At 40.8% G+C, this 16,114-nt stretch overlaps 1 protein-coding gene across 6 annotated transcripts in view; it reads left to right on the top strand.

Moving 5' to 3' along the window:
* The window catches only part of OTOL1 (otolin 1), a 119,803-nt gene that overhangs the window by 19,095 nt on the left and 84,594 nt on the right, over positions 1-16,114 (top strand). The window lies entirely within an intron of this gene.

The raw sequence follows: 16,114 nt of genomic DNA, 5'->3' as shown, positions 1-16,114 counted from the left end.
CCAGTAAAGAAAGAAACTAAAATATAAAAACTTTCCAAGATCTTGGAATTCATATTGCAAGATCTTTGAAGAGTAATAGTTATTCTCTTCCAGTATTGCCTTCAGGGTCGTCACGACCTCCTTGGGAAAAGACTTCATGTGGATATTGCAAGCTTGATTATCATCAGTTTCTATGCTAAAATATCTTGAAAATCTTTAGATCTTAGAAAGATCTTTTTTCATTCAAGTTTAAATAAGTTGATTTATAAATTTGAAATTTGAGAAGTTGGAATGAGAATGGGAAAAGTAGAAACTCATGGTATAATGATAAGAAAATATCAACAGTACTTGAAAAATGTCTTGCCCTCTCCCTGTGGGTCATTGTAAACCATTTTTAACTCTATCCAAAATAAGAATGTTCAATAACATGATAAGCTCTCAGGAAGATTGTGAAAATACCAAAGCGAAACCTCTAGATTGAAGTAAAATGACTATTGATTTGAATAATGTTATGTTTACTCTTTTGAACCTATCATCTTTATTATTTAAAAGTTATACAGTGTGAGCCAGATTTTTCTCATTTCAGTTTAAAAGATCCAAGACATTCTTATGTCCAGATTCATCTATGGTTACTATGGAGACGCCTCACTTTGTGTGAGGATTTACCTTGTCATTGCAAAAGAAAATGAATTTGGGCTATTGAGTGCTTTGCAGACTCTCTGAGGTGGAGGGTTGGGCAAATATCAAAAGTTGCTGTCATTTTAGTTGAGACTCAGTGATTCATGGACAGTGGGTCAGGGAGTGGGGGTTGGTTATGTTCTGCATATGATGGTGCCCATCTTCACAATTGTATTAACCTTGTACACACCACTGTTGCTACTCTACAGCCATTCTAGTCATGTCTTTTTCTTTGATTTCAGAGAGCTTTTGAGTTTATAACCTGTGGCCAGTAGGCTTAGAATTATAAAACCCATGTCAGTCCACTGAAAGTAAATGTAGGGAAAATGAAAATGAATTTAAAAATGTATTGGTGCCCAGAAAATCTAAGTTTTGGATCTCACTGAGTGGTCCTGAACTGTTCCTTTAATCCTAAGGCATATGAGGCATTAGATTGGACTGGATACATCAGGGTTCCCAAACATTTCTCTGAAGTGCATCCAAGAGTTGGTATATTTATCTTCTTATCTCTTCTCCCCAAGTCCATTTCATAAGCTCCCAAACACCCAAGAACTAAATTTATTTTTATTCCCCTATTTAAAATGAAAAATCAGAATAAAATTTACATTCTACTGCATGATATATTGGTATGTTTTGATATAAACTACTTCAAATGAATAATTTATCTTAAACGTTCCAGTAAAATAGATGCACCAGAATAACACGTCCTGTTACCTGTGGCTCTGAGTACAGTACAACATACTGCCTTATATGCCCAGTGGCGCACAAAATTCCATCTGAGGAACAGCCGAAAATTATACTTTAGCAGAGCTGTGAACAGACGATTGCCTCTGGTCCCACCATTTCAGGTGATGCCTGAAATCCCACCATTTGAAATGATATTCTTTAATCTCTGTGTTCTCCTTGACAATGCAGCTAGAAAAGGGTGTGTGATAAATTATTAATGCCTTAGCAGTGGCTAGTGATAGCTCAAAGACAACATACATTTATAGTAATAATAGTTACTGGTATGGTTTGAATGTTTTCCCCTCCAAAATTCATGTTGAAATTTAATCTCCAATTTATCACTATTGAGAGAAAGGAAACAATTAAAGGCCCTTCATTAGAGGACCTTTAAGAAGTGATTGGGACATGAGGGCTCTGGATTAATTCACTTATGGATTAATGGGTTAATGGATTAATGAATTAATGGACTATCATGGGAATAATGGGCTATGATGGGGGAGAGAGAGAGAGGAGAGAGGGAGGGGGGAGAGGGAGGGGGGAGAGAGGGAGGTGAGGGGGAGAGAGAGAGAGAGAGGAGAGAGAGGAGAGAGGAGAGAGAGAGAGGAGAGAGAGAGAGAGAGAGAGAATCCTTATAGGGATCCTTAGGGATCCTTATAGGGACTGAGCCACGGGATTTTAACCCTTGAGTTATTCCCCTCCCCATTCATGTTCTCTCCCAATGAGAGTAGTTCTTTCAAACTTCCTCTGGAGTGATTGATCTTTGACTCCAATACTGGATTGGCTACTTGGTCCACAAGTCTTGAGTTAAGGAGCCCCCTCCTCCCAGAGCCGTCAGGGACTTTTTGAACAAAGGAACACACGTGGATTTCTCTACCTAGGCCATGTGGGAAACCCAGACAAAGAACTTTACATTTCAAACCCCTCTGGTTTCCAGATGGAGGGGTGGAGAGGGAAACTTCTGCCTTTGAAAGTATGCCCCTTGCTGAGCTGGGAAGAGAAATTTTTCTTTAACACAGTACCTCAATACCACTGCTGAACCTGGAACTAGGGTTTGAAGTCTCATGTCTAATTGCATTTATCCATTATGTGTCCTCTTCCTGTGGCTTTTTCTATTGTGAGGTCTTTCATATGTCTGAATTTCTTCTGCTTCTCTGCCTCAGGCCCTTTCTGGAGAAGTGTACTAGCCTTCCAGCTTTAAATAAGATTTATGGAGGTAATTGTTTTGGACTGAGCTTCTGCACTAGGTGTCAGTAGACCAGACCAAATAAGAATGGGGTCACTCATAGTAAATGCCATGTAATGAGACTTAGAAATAGGCCAATTTTCCAAAAAGCCAGAGATTCAGCAACAACCATTGTAAAGAGGGTTAGTCAACTTGAGCCAGCATTACAGAGAAACCATGCTTTAACCCTATAAGGAAAGTAACTTTGAAAAGTCAAATTCTCTTCTTCCTTGTTTCTGCTTTTTTTTTTCAGGCTTTTCTGCCTATAAAACCCATGCCTTCTGCTCAGTCCACTGGAGCACCTTTCTATTTTGTAAATGAAATGCTGCCCAATAGAGGCCAATTAGATCTTTAAACTCAATGTGTTTACATTTTGTTCTTGACACAGTTGATCTTTCTGCTTTTAAATACTTTCCCCTCCAAATATTCCGGCAGGTTGTCTATAGGACAGTATTACCAATTCACTAATTTGTGCTATCCTTGCACAAAAGCCTTTATCAACTGTCTGTGACCCATTGAATCCAGTTAAACTTTTCCTCTTGGCATTGAAAACCTTGATCTTACCTGATCTACATGTCTGGGCTTATCTACTTAGCCACTGACATAAAACCTACATACTTGACAATCTAGTTGTTTTACATTTCCGCAGGCATGAGGAAATGTAATGAGAGAATTTTGTTAAATTGTGAAGTTAGCTTTGCCATTTGATAATAATCAGCTCAAGGACAGAGAATATATCTTGTACATTCTTGAATTTATTCCCCAACACAGCAAATACCCCTGTGGAGATGCCAACTAGAGATGCCAATTTTAGCTCTTCCATGAACTCCTGTGGCAAGAGGGAGGCAGCATGCAGGGCTTAGATGTAGAAGTCGGTCCGTGATGGCACGGGTCAAGGAGATGTGAACGAATGAGCAAGGGATTAAAAGTGATGGGCAAAACTGGGAGAGCTGGTGCTGAAGACACACTTGATCTGTTTAAATTTTCTGGAAGGGTCAGATCACTGTGAACAATCCTGATGTTTGCTGGGTTGGGGAAACAGCAGGCTTGTAGACTAACATGTGACTGGGAAGAAATGTTGACCAGGGTTTAAACCAATGTCAAGGAGAGAGCTCAGGTGGGTGGAACCCAGTGAAAACCAGTACACTGTCACTAGGTTGAGAGCTGGGAGGGATGAACCAGGCTAATAACCAGCTTTTCTGGGTTGGGGACAAGGGTGCTGCTGTGTTCTGAATGCTCCCCAAAATTCATAGTTGAAAGTTAATGCTCACTGTGGTTGAGTTAGAGGTGGGGCCCTTTGTGAAGTGATTTAGTTATAAAGGTTCCACCCCACCACAGTGGATTAGGGAACTAAGAGCTGGAGGAAACTAGCTTGGGTCCCTTTTGTTCTTCTGCTCTTCTGCCTTGTGAGAACATAGGACCCATCATCTTTTTGTCCTTCCATCTTTTCTAACACGTTGAGGACATCTAGAGTGCCATCTATGAAGAACAGGCCCTCACCTGAAACTGAACCCACCAGCACCTTGATCTTGGACTTACTAACCTTCAGACTGTGAGACAATAAAATTTTATTCTTTATAAACTATCCAAGTTCAGGTATTTTAAAATAGCAGCACTGAGCCGGGCTCACACCTGTAATACCAGCACTTTGGGAGGCCGAGGCGGGTGGATCACGAGGTCAAGAGATCCAGACCATCCTGGTCAACAAGGTGAAACCTCGTCTCTACTAAAAATACAAAAATTATCTGGGCATGGTGGTGCACGCCTTTAGTCCCAGCTACTCGGGAGGCTGAGGCAAGAGAATTGCTTGAACCCAGACGGCAGAGGTTGCGGTGAGCCAAGATCGTGCCATTGCACTCCAGTCTGGTTAACAACAGCGAAACTCCATCTCAAAAAAAAAAAAAAAAAAAAAAAAAAAAAAAAAAAAAAATAGCAGCACAAATAGACTAAGAAAGATGCCTAACAAACGGCAAAGACAGCCTTGGCAGAAGGGATTACATAAGCTTAAGACCTCATTTTCGTGCAAAATTTTATTATGCATTAAGTTACTATTTCCCAGTGTCTGAGGAATTTTGGTCATTGTTTCCATGTGTGTATGTGTGTGTTTAGCTGGAGCCTAACAAAAGAAGGCTGTGGATGATGCCACCACTTCCTCACTTCCTGTAGCCACACACCAAAGTGCACTGGGAGAGGGGCTAACTCCAGAGCCAAAACCTGGGTCTGGGAAAGCTCTGATTTCAAACATGCTGTTGATTCTTCCCAAAATAGCATTAATTCTTTATCATAATCTATGTCTTTATTTTTGCTGCCTACAACATGGCCCTTTTCTGTCACACCATCATTCTCATGTTCTTTAAATACAAACAGAACTTTTGCTTCCTAAGAACTTTCTTTTGCACTTTGCCAGAGGATCAACCTTCTGAATGAAATCAAAAGTGAAACTTTGTGGAGGAGTGTGGGATCCAGAAACATAAGAATTCTCTTGTTCCTAGCTGTGGGGTTCTCAGCACAATAGTAAGAACCCTTAAAATGATAATACTTCAAATTTCTCTTGAAAAATTTTCATTTACAGTAGAATAAATGTCAGGAGATGTTAAGTGTTTGTTACTAAGAATAGAATATTACCCAGCTCCAAAATTTTTTTTCAAAGCAAATATATACATTTGATACCTGCAAGTTTTGAATGTGCAAATATTGACTCAGCAGATGGATGAACCAGGTCTAACATACATTTTTTTTCCCTCAAGGGTTGGGCCTATCATGACTCTGACTAAGGGTTACTGATAACTGATGAATTTTTAGAATGGAATGGTTTCCCACCCTTTTCTCTAGAATGTATAACATCTGTGTGAAATGCTAACGAGATTTTTATCATTTTTATGGTTTAGGCTAAATCCCTGTTTATACACCTAAGATTTCTCTAGTGATCTTTGCTGATGACTTCTATCAAGTCACTAGGGAATTCGCTAAGAATCTCCAGTTGTTTGATTCATTTGATTTTAAGTAATTTTTATTTTGAGACTGGTTAATAAAAAACTACCTTCATAGAGGGCAAAGAACCTTGAATAATGGAATTTCAAAATGCTTTCCGAATTAGTTCTGAAGATAAACAAATGAGGAGAAAATGTACATAGAATTCCAAATTCTAAAACAGTTTTATGCACGCATACTTGCATAAAATCATAAATTTGAAGGCAGTATTAGAAGTTAGTTGTTCTAGAATATGATGTACAAAGCAAGTGACCCATGGTTGAATCATTTACATCAACAGGTGTTGTCACGAAGTGCTACAATTTAACAGCACCTAAAGTTTCTACCTTTAAAATGAACAGGAAGGAACATTATTAAGTAACTTAACTTGGCACAACATGATTGTCATTAAAAACTGCTAATATCTTCTTAGAAAAGTTAACTACATCGTGAGGTATTTTTTAGGTACATAATTTTAATCTATAATGTATCTATAGTTATTGGCACCAGGTATGTATACAGACTCTCAGTTTTTGGAGACCCACAGGAAAATCCAACACTCCAACACTGAAGGAGCTTGCCCACCCAGGCCCCACTGGTTTTGAGCAATGTTTCAAAACATCACACATTCCAACATGTGGCCCCTAATCCCTGCTGGGGGAAGCTGCAGTTGAGCAAGGATTTTATCAGAAGCTTTGATTTTCCTGTACATATCTGTCTTAGGGTCTCAAGCTGGAGGCTGTTGATTACCTCACGCTTTATGCTTCTAAGAGTATGTTGTCTTGAGAATGTGGATCCAAACCAGTAACCCAACAATCTATTTGAATTAATTGTATGTTTAATCAAATCTTAAAATCTTACATGCGCAAGCCAGGTGTGGTGGTTCACGCCTTTAATCCCAGCACTTTGGGAGGCCGAAGCAGGTAAATCATTTGAGGTCAGGAGTTAGAGATCAGTCTGGCCATCATGGTGAAACCATGTCTCTACAAAAAATACAAAAGTTAGCTGGGCCATGGTGGTGTGCACCTGTAATCCCAGCTACGTCAGGGGCTGAGGTGGGAGGATTGCTTCAGCCTGGGAAATGGAGGTTGCAGTGAGCTGAGATCATGCCACTGCACCCCAGCGAGAGTGACAGAATGAGACCCTGTCTCAAAAAACAAAACAAAACAAAAAAAAACCCACCTTACATCTGCAGACATATAATTACACTGGGAATTAGCACCTTCCCTCCATAGTAAATGGTGCAGGTGGGATTAATACTGTTTTACAGATATAAGTGGGCTTGTGTCCTTTTACAAATGTGACCCAAAAATTTGCCAAATGTCAAATTTCAGTTATTACATTTCTCATTTATCATGCTATTTAGCTATGATTGCCATGAAAAGGTTTCACACAGCTTGAAATTCCTGGCAATAATTCTTAAAATCAATTCCTGGAATATTATTTTTGGAGTGAACAACTCAATCTCTGGAAAATTTGAGGTTAAGGAGAGGAATTACAGTTTTTTGAAGGGATGTCTTGCCTATGTAATGGCACCATGTTGCCCCCTTATGGAACTTCGTATATTTGCAAAATTCTTCGCTGAATTAGTCTTTCACTGAAGTGTGACAAATAAAACAGGATTTACAGCATTAGCCTTTTTCAGGGTAACATGTTAGCTTACCATTTTCATATATTAAATCAACTGTTACTAAAATTTAGCCAAATTGAAGGAAAATGTGGTTATGAGGAAGTCTACAGAAAACTTGTTTATACTAATTTTTAACTATACTCACAGCTTCTTTGCCCATATCCTCAGGGCTGATCATTTTGGGAGGCCAAGGTAGGCGGAACACCTGAGGTCAGGAGTTTGAGACCACCCTGGCCAACATGGCGAAATCCCGTCTCCACTAAAAATATAAAAAATTAGCCGGCGTGGTGGTGCATGCTTGTAATCCCAGCTACTCAGGAGGCTGAGGTAGGAGAATTGCTTGAACCTGGGAGGTAAAGGTTGCAATGAGCCGAAATTGCACCATTGCACTCCAGCTTGGGCAAAAAGGCCGAAACTCCATCTCAAAAAAAAAAAAAAAAAAAAAAAAATGTATCGAATGAAATGGGAGGGTGTTCTTAATATTTTACTAAATATTGTAGGTCATTTTAAGTTTCATGCTTGTGAGGCATTTGGGGATTTGGCTTAGTTTTTCTTGTTCAATGGGTTTGAATTTCAGCTCTGCTACTTAGCTACATCACCTCTGATAGACTCAATTTCTGAGTCTCGGCATCTTCCTCTGTAAAATGGGGAGAATGGCGCTGTTTGTGCAGCATTTGAAACACCTCCTGGTGCAGAGTACAGATGCAAAAGTGAAAGCAGTGGTGGTGGTTGTAGCAGTAGTAATCCCTGGGTCTTAACTCCTCAATTATCACATGAGGAGATTGTACTAAATGAGCTCTGAGGTCCTCTCAAGTTCTTACATCTCTGATCCTCTGGATGCATGAAAAGCAGAGGAAGAAGGAGGCACCATGAGCAGTGTTTCCATCCCTGCTCTTCTGGGAAGCTCTTTCCCTCCTCTCCACAGCACCTGGAAGGAGCAGGTAGTTAGTACTAAGTAATTTGCTGGCAGGGCCTGCTGCTTTCGGCCACAATTTATGAGTCCTTTGGGGAGTCAGATGCAATAGGGGATACATCAAACACCAGAACCTCTCCAGGGGTGTGAAAGCATTCTGCCTTTAGGAACCCACCCACCCACACCTGATGGGGCCACTGATGGTAGAAAGTCTCAACAGAAAAATGGAAATGGTACCTAAGGTAGAAGATGGGACAGTGGATGCAGCAAACCACTGCCATGGCACATGTATACCTATGTAACAAGCCTGTATGATCTGCACATGTGCCCCAGAATTTAAAGCATAATAAATAAATTTAAAAATAAAATTAAAATAAAAAAGAATGGAAGCAGGGAGTGTGCAATGAAAGTGGATGTAGGGAGGCTGGAAAGTGGGACATGTTGAAGCCTAAGAACTGGATTGGAAGGAGGCACAAAGAAGGGATTGCTGGCAGGGAAATTCCTCCCATTGGCCCAGGGTCTCAATTTCACCCTTGTCCGAGATAAACACCACAGACGTTAAAGTGATGAAAGCACTTTATTCAGTAACTACTGACAGGGAAAGAGCTGAGCTCCATTCTAATTTATGTAGAGGTGGCTGTGTGTTTTATTGTAATTTTTATTATTCCAATAAGTCTTTATTGTTTATGTGTACATATTAGCTATAAACTTATAATACACATTGTTTCATCAATTCTGTCTAGTTTTAGCTCTACTGAGGTACGATTGATATACAAAAAGTTGCACACATTTAATGTACGCATCTTGATGAATCTGGACATAGAGGTACACCCATGATGCCATCACCACATAAAACACATTCATCACTTCAGAGGGGGAGCTTAGGAGGAAGAGAGAACGGGGGTTCAAATAAAGTTACAAAGGGTTGGTCAGTGTAAATGTGACTAGGTCAGCTGTGTCTGCTAGCTAGCATGGATGGCCCCGAATTAAGATTTTATCCTGACAGTTACATTTCTAAGAATGGTTTTCACGTCCTTGGGAAAGACAATCCTAAATTGCAGGAGATATGTATACATCTCAAAAGGACAGAGGAAGGATTCATGATTGTAAGACCTTTTTAGTAAATGCTCTAATAAGAGGAGGCATAGGGGCCCAGGGGAAACAACTTCTTCTTCTTCTTTTTTTTTAGATTGCATAAATCTATGTTTTATTTAAATTAAATTAATGATTGACAAATTTGATAGGCATGTAAATCACCAGGGGAAGTAAAATGCAGATTTCAGGGACTCTACACACAAAGACTGCTTCAGTAGGCTTAGTGGTGAAGACAGAATCTTTGTATTTATCACAGTTAACTAAAACAACTCTGATGCACTGGTTCCTAGACCACTCTTTCAAAAAACCTATTACAATGCATACTAATGTTTTTAGGAGCATTTTCTTATCTTTCTTCCTGGCTGTTGTTCATTGTATTTGTTTCCACATTTGAAACTTTGCTATACTCACTGGTCATAGATAGACTAAATCTAACTTTCTTTTTTTTTTTTTTTTTTTAATTTTTTATTGGATTTTAGGTTTTGGGGTACATGAGCAGAGCATACAAGACAGTTGCGTAGGTACACACATGGCAGTGTGCTTTGCTTTTCTTCTCCCCTTCACCCACATTTGGCATTTCTCCCCAGGCTATCCCTCCCCACCTCCCCCTCCCACTGGCCCTCCCCTTTTCCCCCCAATAGACCCCAGTGTTTAGTACTCCCCTTTCTGGGTCCATGTGTTCTCATTTTTCATCACCCGCCTATGAATGAGAATATGCGGTGTTTCATTTTCTGTTCTTGTGTCAGTTTGCTGAGGATGATGTTCTCCAGATTCATCCATGTCCCTACAAACGACACAAACTCATCATTTCTGATTGCTGCATAATATTCCATGGTGTATATGTGCCACATTTTTCCAATCCAGTCTATTATCAATGGGCATTTGGGTTGATTCCAGGTCTTTGCTATTGTAAACAGTGCTGCAATGAACATTCGTGTGCATGTGTCCTTATAGTAGAACGATTTATAGTCTTTTGGATATATACCCAGTAAAGGGATTGCTGGGTCAAATGGAATTTCTATTTCTAAGGCCTTGAGGAATCGCCACACTGTCTTCCACAATGGTTGAACTAATTTACACTCCCACCAACAGTGTAAAAGTGTTCCTTTTTCTCCACATCCTCTCCAGCATCTGTTGTCTCCAGCTTTTTTAATGATCGCCGTTCTAACTGGCGTGAGATGGTATCTCAATGTGGTTTTGATTTGCATCTCTCTGATGACCAGTGACGATGAGCATTTTTTCATATGATTGTTGGCCTCATATATGTCTTCTTTCGTAAAGTGTCTGTTTATATCCTTTGGCCACTTTTGAATGGGCTTGTTTGTTTTTTTCCTGTAAATCTGTTTGAGTTCTTTGTAAATTCTGGATATCAGCCCTTTGTCAGATGGGTAGACTGCGAAAATTTTTTCCCATTCTGTTGGTTGCCAATCTGCTCTAGTGACTGTTTCTTTTGCCGTGCAGAAGCTGTGGAGTTTCATTAGGTCCCATTTGTCTATTTTGGCTTTTGTTGCCAATGCTTTTGGTGTTTTGTTCATGAAGTCCTTGCCTACTCCTATGTCCTGGATAGTTTTGCCTAGATTTTCTTCTAGGGTTTTTATCGTGCCAGGTCTTATGTTTAAGTCTTTAATCCATCTGGAGTTAATTTTAGTGTAAGGTGTCAGGAAGGGGTCCAGTTTCTGCTTTCTGCACATGGCTAGCCAGTTTTCCCAACACCATTTGTTAAACATGGAATCCTTTCCCCATTGCTTGTTTTTGTCAGGTTTATCAAAGATTGTATAGTTGTATGTATGTTGTGTTACCTCCGGTGCCTCTGTTTTGTTCCATTGGTCTATATCTCTGTTTTGGTACCAGTACCATGCTGTTTTGATTACTGTAGCCTTGTAGTATAGTTTGAAATTCGGTAGTGTGATGCCCCCCGCTGTGTTCTTTTTGCTTAGAATTGACTTGGCTATGCGGGCTCTCTTTTGGTTCCATATGAAGTTCATGGTGGTTTTTTCCAGTTCTGTGAAGAAAGTCAATGGTAGCTTGATGGGGATAGCGTTGATTCTGTAAATTACTTTGGGCAGTACAGCCATTTTCACGATATTAATTCTTCCTAACCATGAACATGGAATGTTTCTCCATCTGTTTGTGTCCTCTCTGATTTTGTTGAGCAGTGGTTTGTAGTTCTCCTTGAAGAGGTCTCTTACATTCCTTGTGAGTTGTATTCCAAGGTATTTTATTCTTTTTGTAGCAATTGCGAATGGCAGTTCGCTCTTGATTTGGCTTTCTTTAAGTCTGTTATTGGTGTAGACGAATGCTTGTGATTTTTGCACATTGATTTTATATCCTGAGACTTTGCTTGAAGTTGCTTATCAGTTTCAGGAGTTTTTGGGCTGAGGCGATGGGGTCTTCTAGGTATACTATCATGTCGTCTGCAAATAGAGACAATTTGGCTTCCACCTTTCCTATTTGAATACCCTTTATTTCTTTTTCATGCCTGATTGCTCTGGCTAGAACTTCCAGTACTATATTGAATAGGAGTGGTGAAAGAGGGCATCCTTATCTAGTGCCAGATTTCAAAGGGAATGCTTCCAGTTTTTGCCCATTCAGTATGATATTGGCTGTTGGTTTGTCATAAATAGCTTTTATTACTTTGAGATATGTTCCATCGATACCGAGTTTATTGAGGGTTTTTAGCATAAAGGGCTGTTGAATTTTGTGAAATGCCTTCTCTGCGTCAATTGAGATAATCATGTGGTTTTTGTTTTTGGTTCTGTTTATGTGGTGAATTACGTTGATAGACTTGCGTATGTTGAACCAGCCTTGCATCCCTGGGATGAATCCTACTTGATCATGATGAATAAGTTTTTTGATTTGCTGTTGCAATCGGCTTGCCAATATTTTATTGAAGATTTTTGCATCTATGTTCATCATGGATATTGGCCTGAAGTTTTCTTTTCTTGTTGAGTCTCTGCCGGGTTTTGGTATCAGGATGATGTTGGTCTCATAAAATGATTTGGGAAGGATTTCCTCTTTTTGGATTGTTTGAAATAGTTTTAGAAGAAGTGGTACCAGCTCTTCTGTGTGTGTCTGGTAGAATTCGGCTGTGAACCTGTCTGGACCTGGGCTTTTTTTGTGTGGTAGGCTCTTAATTGCTGCCTCAACTTCTGACCTTGTTATTGGTCTATTCATAGTTTCAGCTTCCTCCTGGTTTAGGCTTGGGAGGACACAGGAATCCAGGAATTTATCCATTTCTTCCAGGTTCACTAGTTTATGCGCATAGAGTTGTTTGTAATATTCTCTGATGATGGTTTGAATTTCTGTGGAATCTGTGGTGATTTCCCCTTTATCATTTTTTATTGCATCTATTTAGTTGTTCTCTCTTTTCTTTTTAATCAATCTGGCTAGTGGTCTGTCTATTTTGTTGATCTTTTCAAAAAACCAGCTCTTGGATTTATTGATTTTTTGAAGGGTTTTTTGTGTCTCAATCTCCTTCAGCTCAGCTCTGATCTTAGTAATTTCTTGTCTTCTGCTGGGTTTTGAGTTTTTTTGATCTTGCTCCTCTAGCTCTTTCAATTTTGACGATAGGGAGTCAATTTTGGATCTCTCCATTCTCCTCATATGGGCACTTATTGCTATATACTTTCCTCTAGAGACTGCTTTAAATGTGTCCCAGAGGTTCTGGCACGTTGTGTCTTCGTTCTCATTGGTTTCGAAGAACTTCTTTATTTCTGCCTTCATTTCGTTGTTTACCCAGTCAACATTCAAGAGCCAGTTGTTCAGTTTCCATGAAGCTGTGCGGTTCTGGGTCTGTTTCTGAATTCTGAGTTCTAACTTGATTGCACTATGGTCTGAGAGGCTGTTTGTTATGATTTCAGTTGTTTTGCATTTGTTGAGCAGTGCTTTACTTCCAATTATGTGGTCAATTTTAGAGTAGGTGTGATGTGGTGCTGAGAAGAATGTGTATTCTGTGGATTTGGGGTGGAGAGTTCTGTAAATGTCTATCAGGTTTGCTTGCTCCAGGTCTGAGTTCAAGCCCTGGATATCCTTGTTGATTTTCTGTCTGGTTGATCTGTCTAGTATTGATAGTGGAGTGTTAAAGTCTCCCACTATTATTGTGTGGGAGTCTAAGTCCTTTTGTAAGTCCTTAAGAACTTGCCTTATGTATCTGGGTGCTCCTGCATTGGGTCCATATATGTTTAGGATCGTTAGCTCTTCTTGTTGTATGGATCCTTTTACCATTATGTAATGGCCTTCTTTGTCTCTTTTGATCTTTGTTGCTTTAAAGTCTATTTTATCAGAGATGAGAATTGCAACTCCTGCTTTTTTTTGCTCTCCATTAGCTTGGTATATCTTCCTCCATCCCTTTATTTTGAGCCTTTGTGTATCCTTGCATGTGAGATGGGTTTCCTGGATACAGCACACTGATGGGTTTTGGATTTTTATCCAATTTGCCAGTCTGTGTCTTTTGATTGGTGCATTTAGTCCATTTACATTTAGGGTTAATATTGTTACATGTGAATTTGATACTGCCATTTTGATGCTAAGTGGCTGTTTTGCCTGTTAGTTGTTGTAGATTCTTCATTATGTTGAAGCTCTTTAGCATTCAGTGTGACTTTGGAATGGCTGGTACTGGTTGATCCTTTCTATGTGTAGTGCCTCTTTTAGGAGCTCTTGTAAAGCAGGCCTGGTGGTGACAAAATCTCTGAGTACTTGCTTGTTCGCAAAGGATTTTATTTTTCCTTCACTTCTGAAGCTCAGTTTGGCTGGATATGAAATTCTGGGTTGAAAGTTCTTTTCTTTAAGAATGTTGAATATTGGCCCCCACTCTCTTCTGGCTTGTAGTGTCCTGAAGAGTATTTTCCAGCTTGGATTCATTCTCTTCGTCCCCTTCTGGTACACCTATCAAACGTAGGTTAGGTCTTTTCACATAGTCCCCCATTTCTTGGAGACTTTGTTCATTCCTTTTTGCGCTTTTTTCTCTAATCTTGGTTTCTCGTTTTATTTCACTGAGTTGGTCTTCGACTTCAGATATTCTTTCTTCTGCTTGGTCAATTCGGCTATTGAAACTTGTGCATGCTTCGCGAATTTCTCGTATTGTGTTTTTCAGCTCGTTTAATTCATTCATATTCCTCTTTAAGTTATCCATTCTTGTTATCATTTCCTCGAATCTTTTTTCAAATCTTTTTTCAACGTTCTTAGTTTCTTTGCATTGATTTAATACATGATCTTTTAGCTCACAAAAGTTTCTCATTATCCATCTTCTGAAGTCTAATTCCGTCATTTCATCGCAGTCATTCTCCATCCAGCTTTGTTTCCTTGCTGGTGAGGAGTTTTGGTCCTTTCTAGGAGGCGAGGTGTTCTGGTTTCGGGTGTTTTCCTCCTTTTTGCGCTGGTTTCTTCCCATCTTTGTGGATTTGTCCGCTGGTCGTCTGCGTAGTTGCTGACTTTTAATTGGGTCTCTGAGTGGACACCCTGAATGTTGATGATGAAGTATTTCTGTTGCTTGGTTTTCCTTCTACCAGTCTAGCCCTTTCGCTGTACAACTGCTGAGGTCCGCTCCAGACCCTGCTTGTCTGGGGTGCACCTCTAGCAGCTGTGGCACAGCGAGGGATGCTACCAGTTTCTTTTTCTGCTATCTTTGTCCCAGGATGATGCCTGCCTAATGTCAGTCTCTTGGATATAGAGGGGTCAGGGAGCTGCTTGAGGAGACAGTTTGTACTTTATAGGGGCTTAATTGCTGAGCTGTGAGCTCTGTTGTTCATTCAGGGCTGTTAGGCTGCTATGTTGATTCTGCTGCAACAGAGCTCATTAAAAAAACCCTTTTTTTTCTCAAATGCTCTGTGTTGAGGGGTTTAGGCTTTATTTTTGGATGTCCGTTGAGGTCCTGCCCAGCTGGGACGCAGACTAGCCACTGTTTGCCTGCCGAGGCTCCGCCCTGCTGTTGTGAGGCTCGCCCTGGCTCTGCTATTCTGCTGTTCTCCGCCACGCCCTGCGGCGGAGTCTCTCTGTTGTAGCGGGTTGCCTCGGCAACAGCTGGCTGCGTCAGCAATGGGCGTGTATCTCAGTTGGGGCGGGTTGCCTCGGTAATGGTGGCTGCCCCTCCCCCTCAGAGCATCTCGGGCCATCTGCACTGGGCTTGTTTGAAATCGCGGTTTTGTTCGTCCCACTGGGCCAACCCTAACGCTCTGTCCCGGCAATCCCCTGGGCTGGCCCACTGTCCAAGTCTAGCTCAGTCTCAAGTCCCGCCCTCTCAAGTCTCCCGGTTGCCGGTTCAATGGGGCACCCGGACAAGCGCGCCCTGTGGGGAGCGCTGGGTAGGGTCGGCCGCCGCCACCCCGGCTGCTGGCTTCGCCAGGCGGAATATCTGCCTGGCGTCCCGCGTCTCCTCTTCACTTGGGAATTTCCCCGTTCCGTGGGCAACAAAGATCAGTCTGGAAATGCAGCTCAGACTCACCTCTCCGCAGACACAACGAGAACTCCAATCCTGGGTTGTTCTCACAGTGCCATCTTCAACAACTTCTTTTTTCTCTGAAGAGTCACTGAAAGTCAATTGAAAAAGGCAGATTTAATAAGAGGAATAACATCCATAGGCCAGGCACAGCGGCTTACACCTGCAATCTCAACACTCCGGGAGGCTGAGGCAGGAGGATAGCTTGAGCCCATAAGTTCAAGACCAGACTGGGCAATACAGTGAGATCCTATCTCTATAAAAATTTTTAAATTATCTGGATGTGGTGGTACATACCTGTAGTCCCAGCTACTTGAGAGGCTGTGGTGGGAGGATCATTTGATCTGGAGAGGCAGAGGCTGCAGTGAGCTGAGATCATAACATTGCCCTCCAGCTTGGGTGGTAAAGTGAGACCCTATCTCAGAACTACTACTCCTACTACTAGAAATGACATACAAATTTATGTGC

Source organism: Callithrix jacchus, chromosome 17, assembly GCF_049354715.1.
Source record: "Callithrix jacchus isolate 240 chromosome 17, calJac240_pri, whole genome shotgun sequence".
In the NCBI taxonomy this organism is placed as follows: domain Eukaryota; kingdom Metazoa; phylum Chordata; class Mammalia; order Primates; family Cebidae; genus Callithrix; species Callithrix jacchus.
The sequence above is the reverse complement of the archived record's forward strand: the minus strand, read 5'-3'. Positions and strand labels throughout refer to the sequence as shown.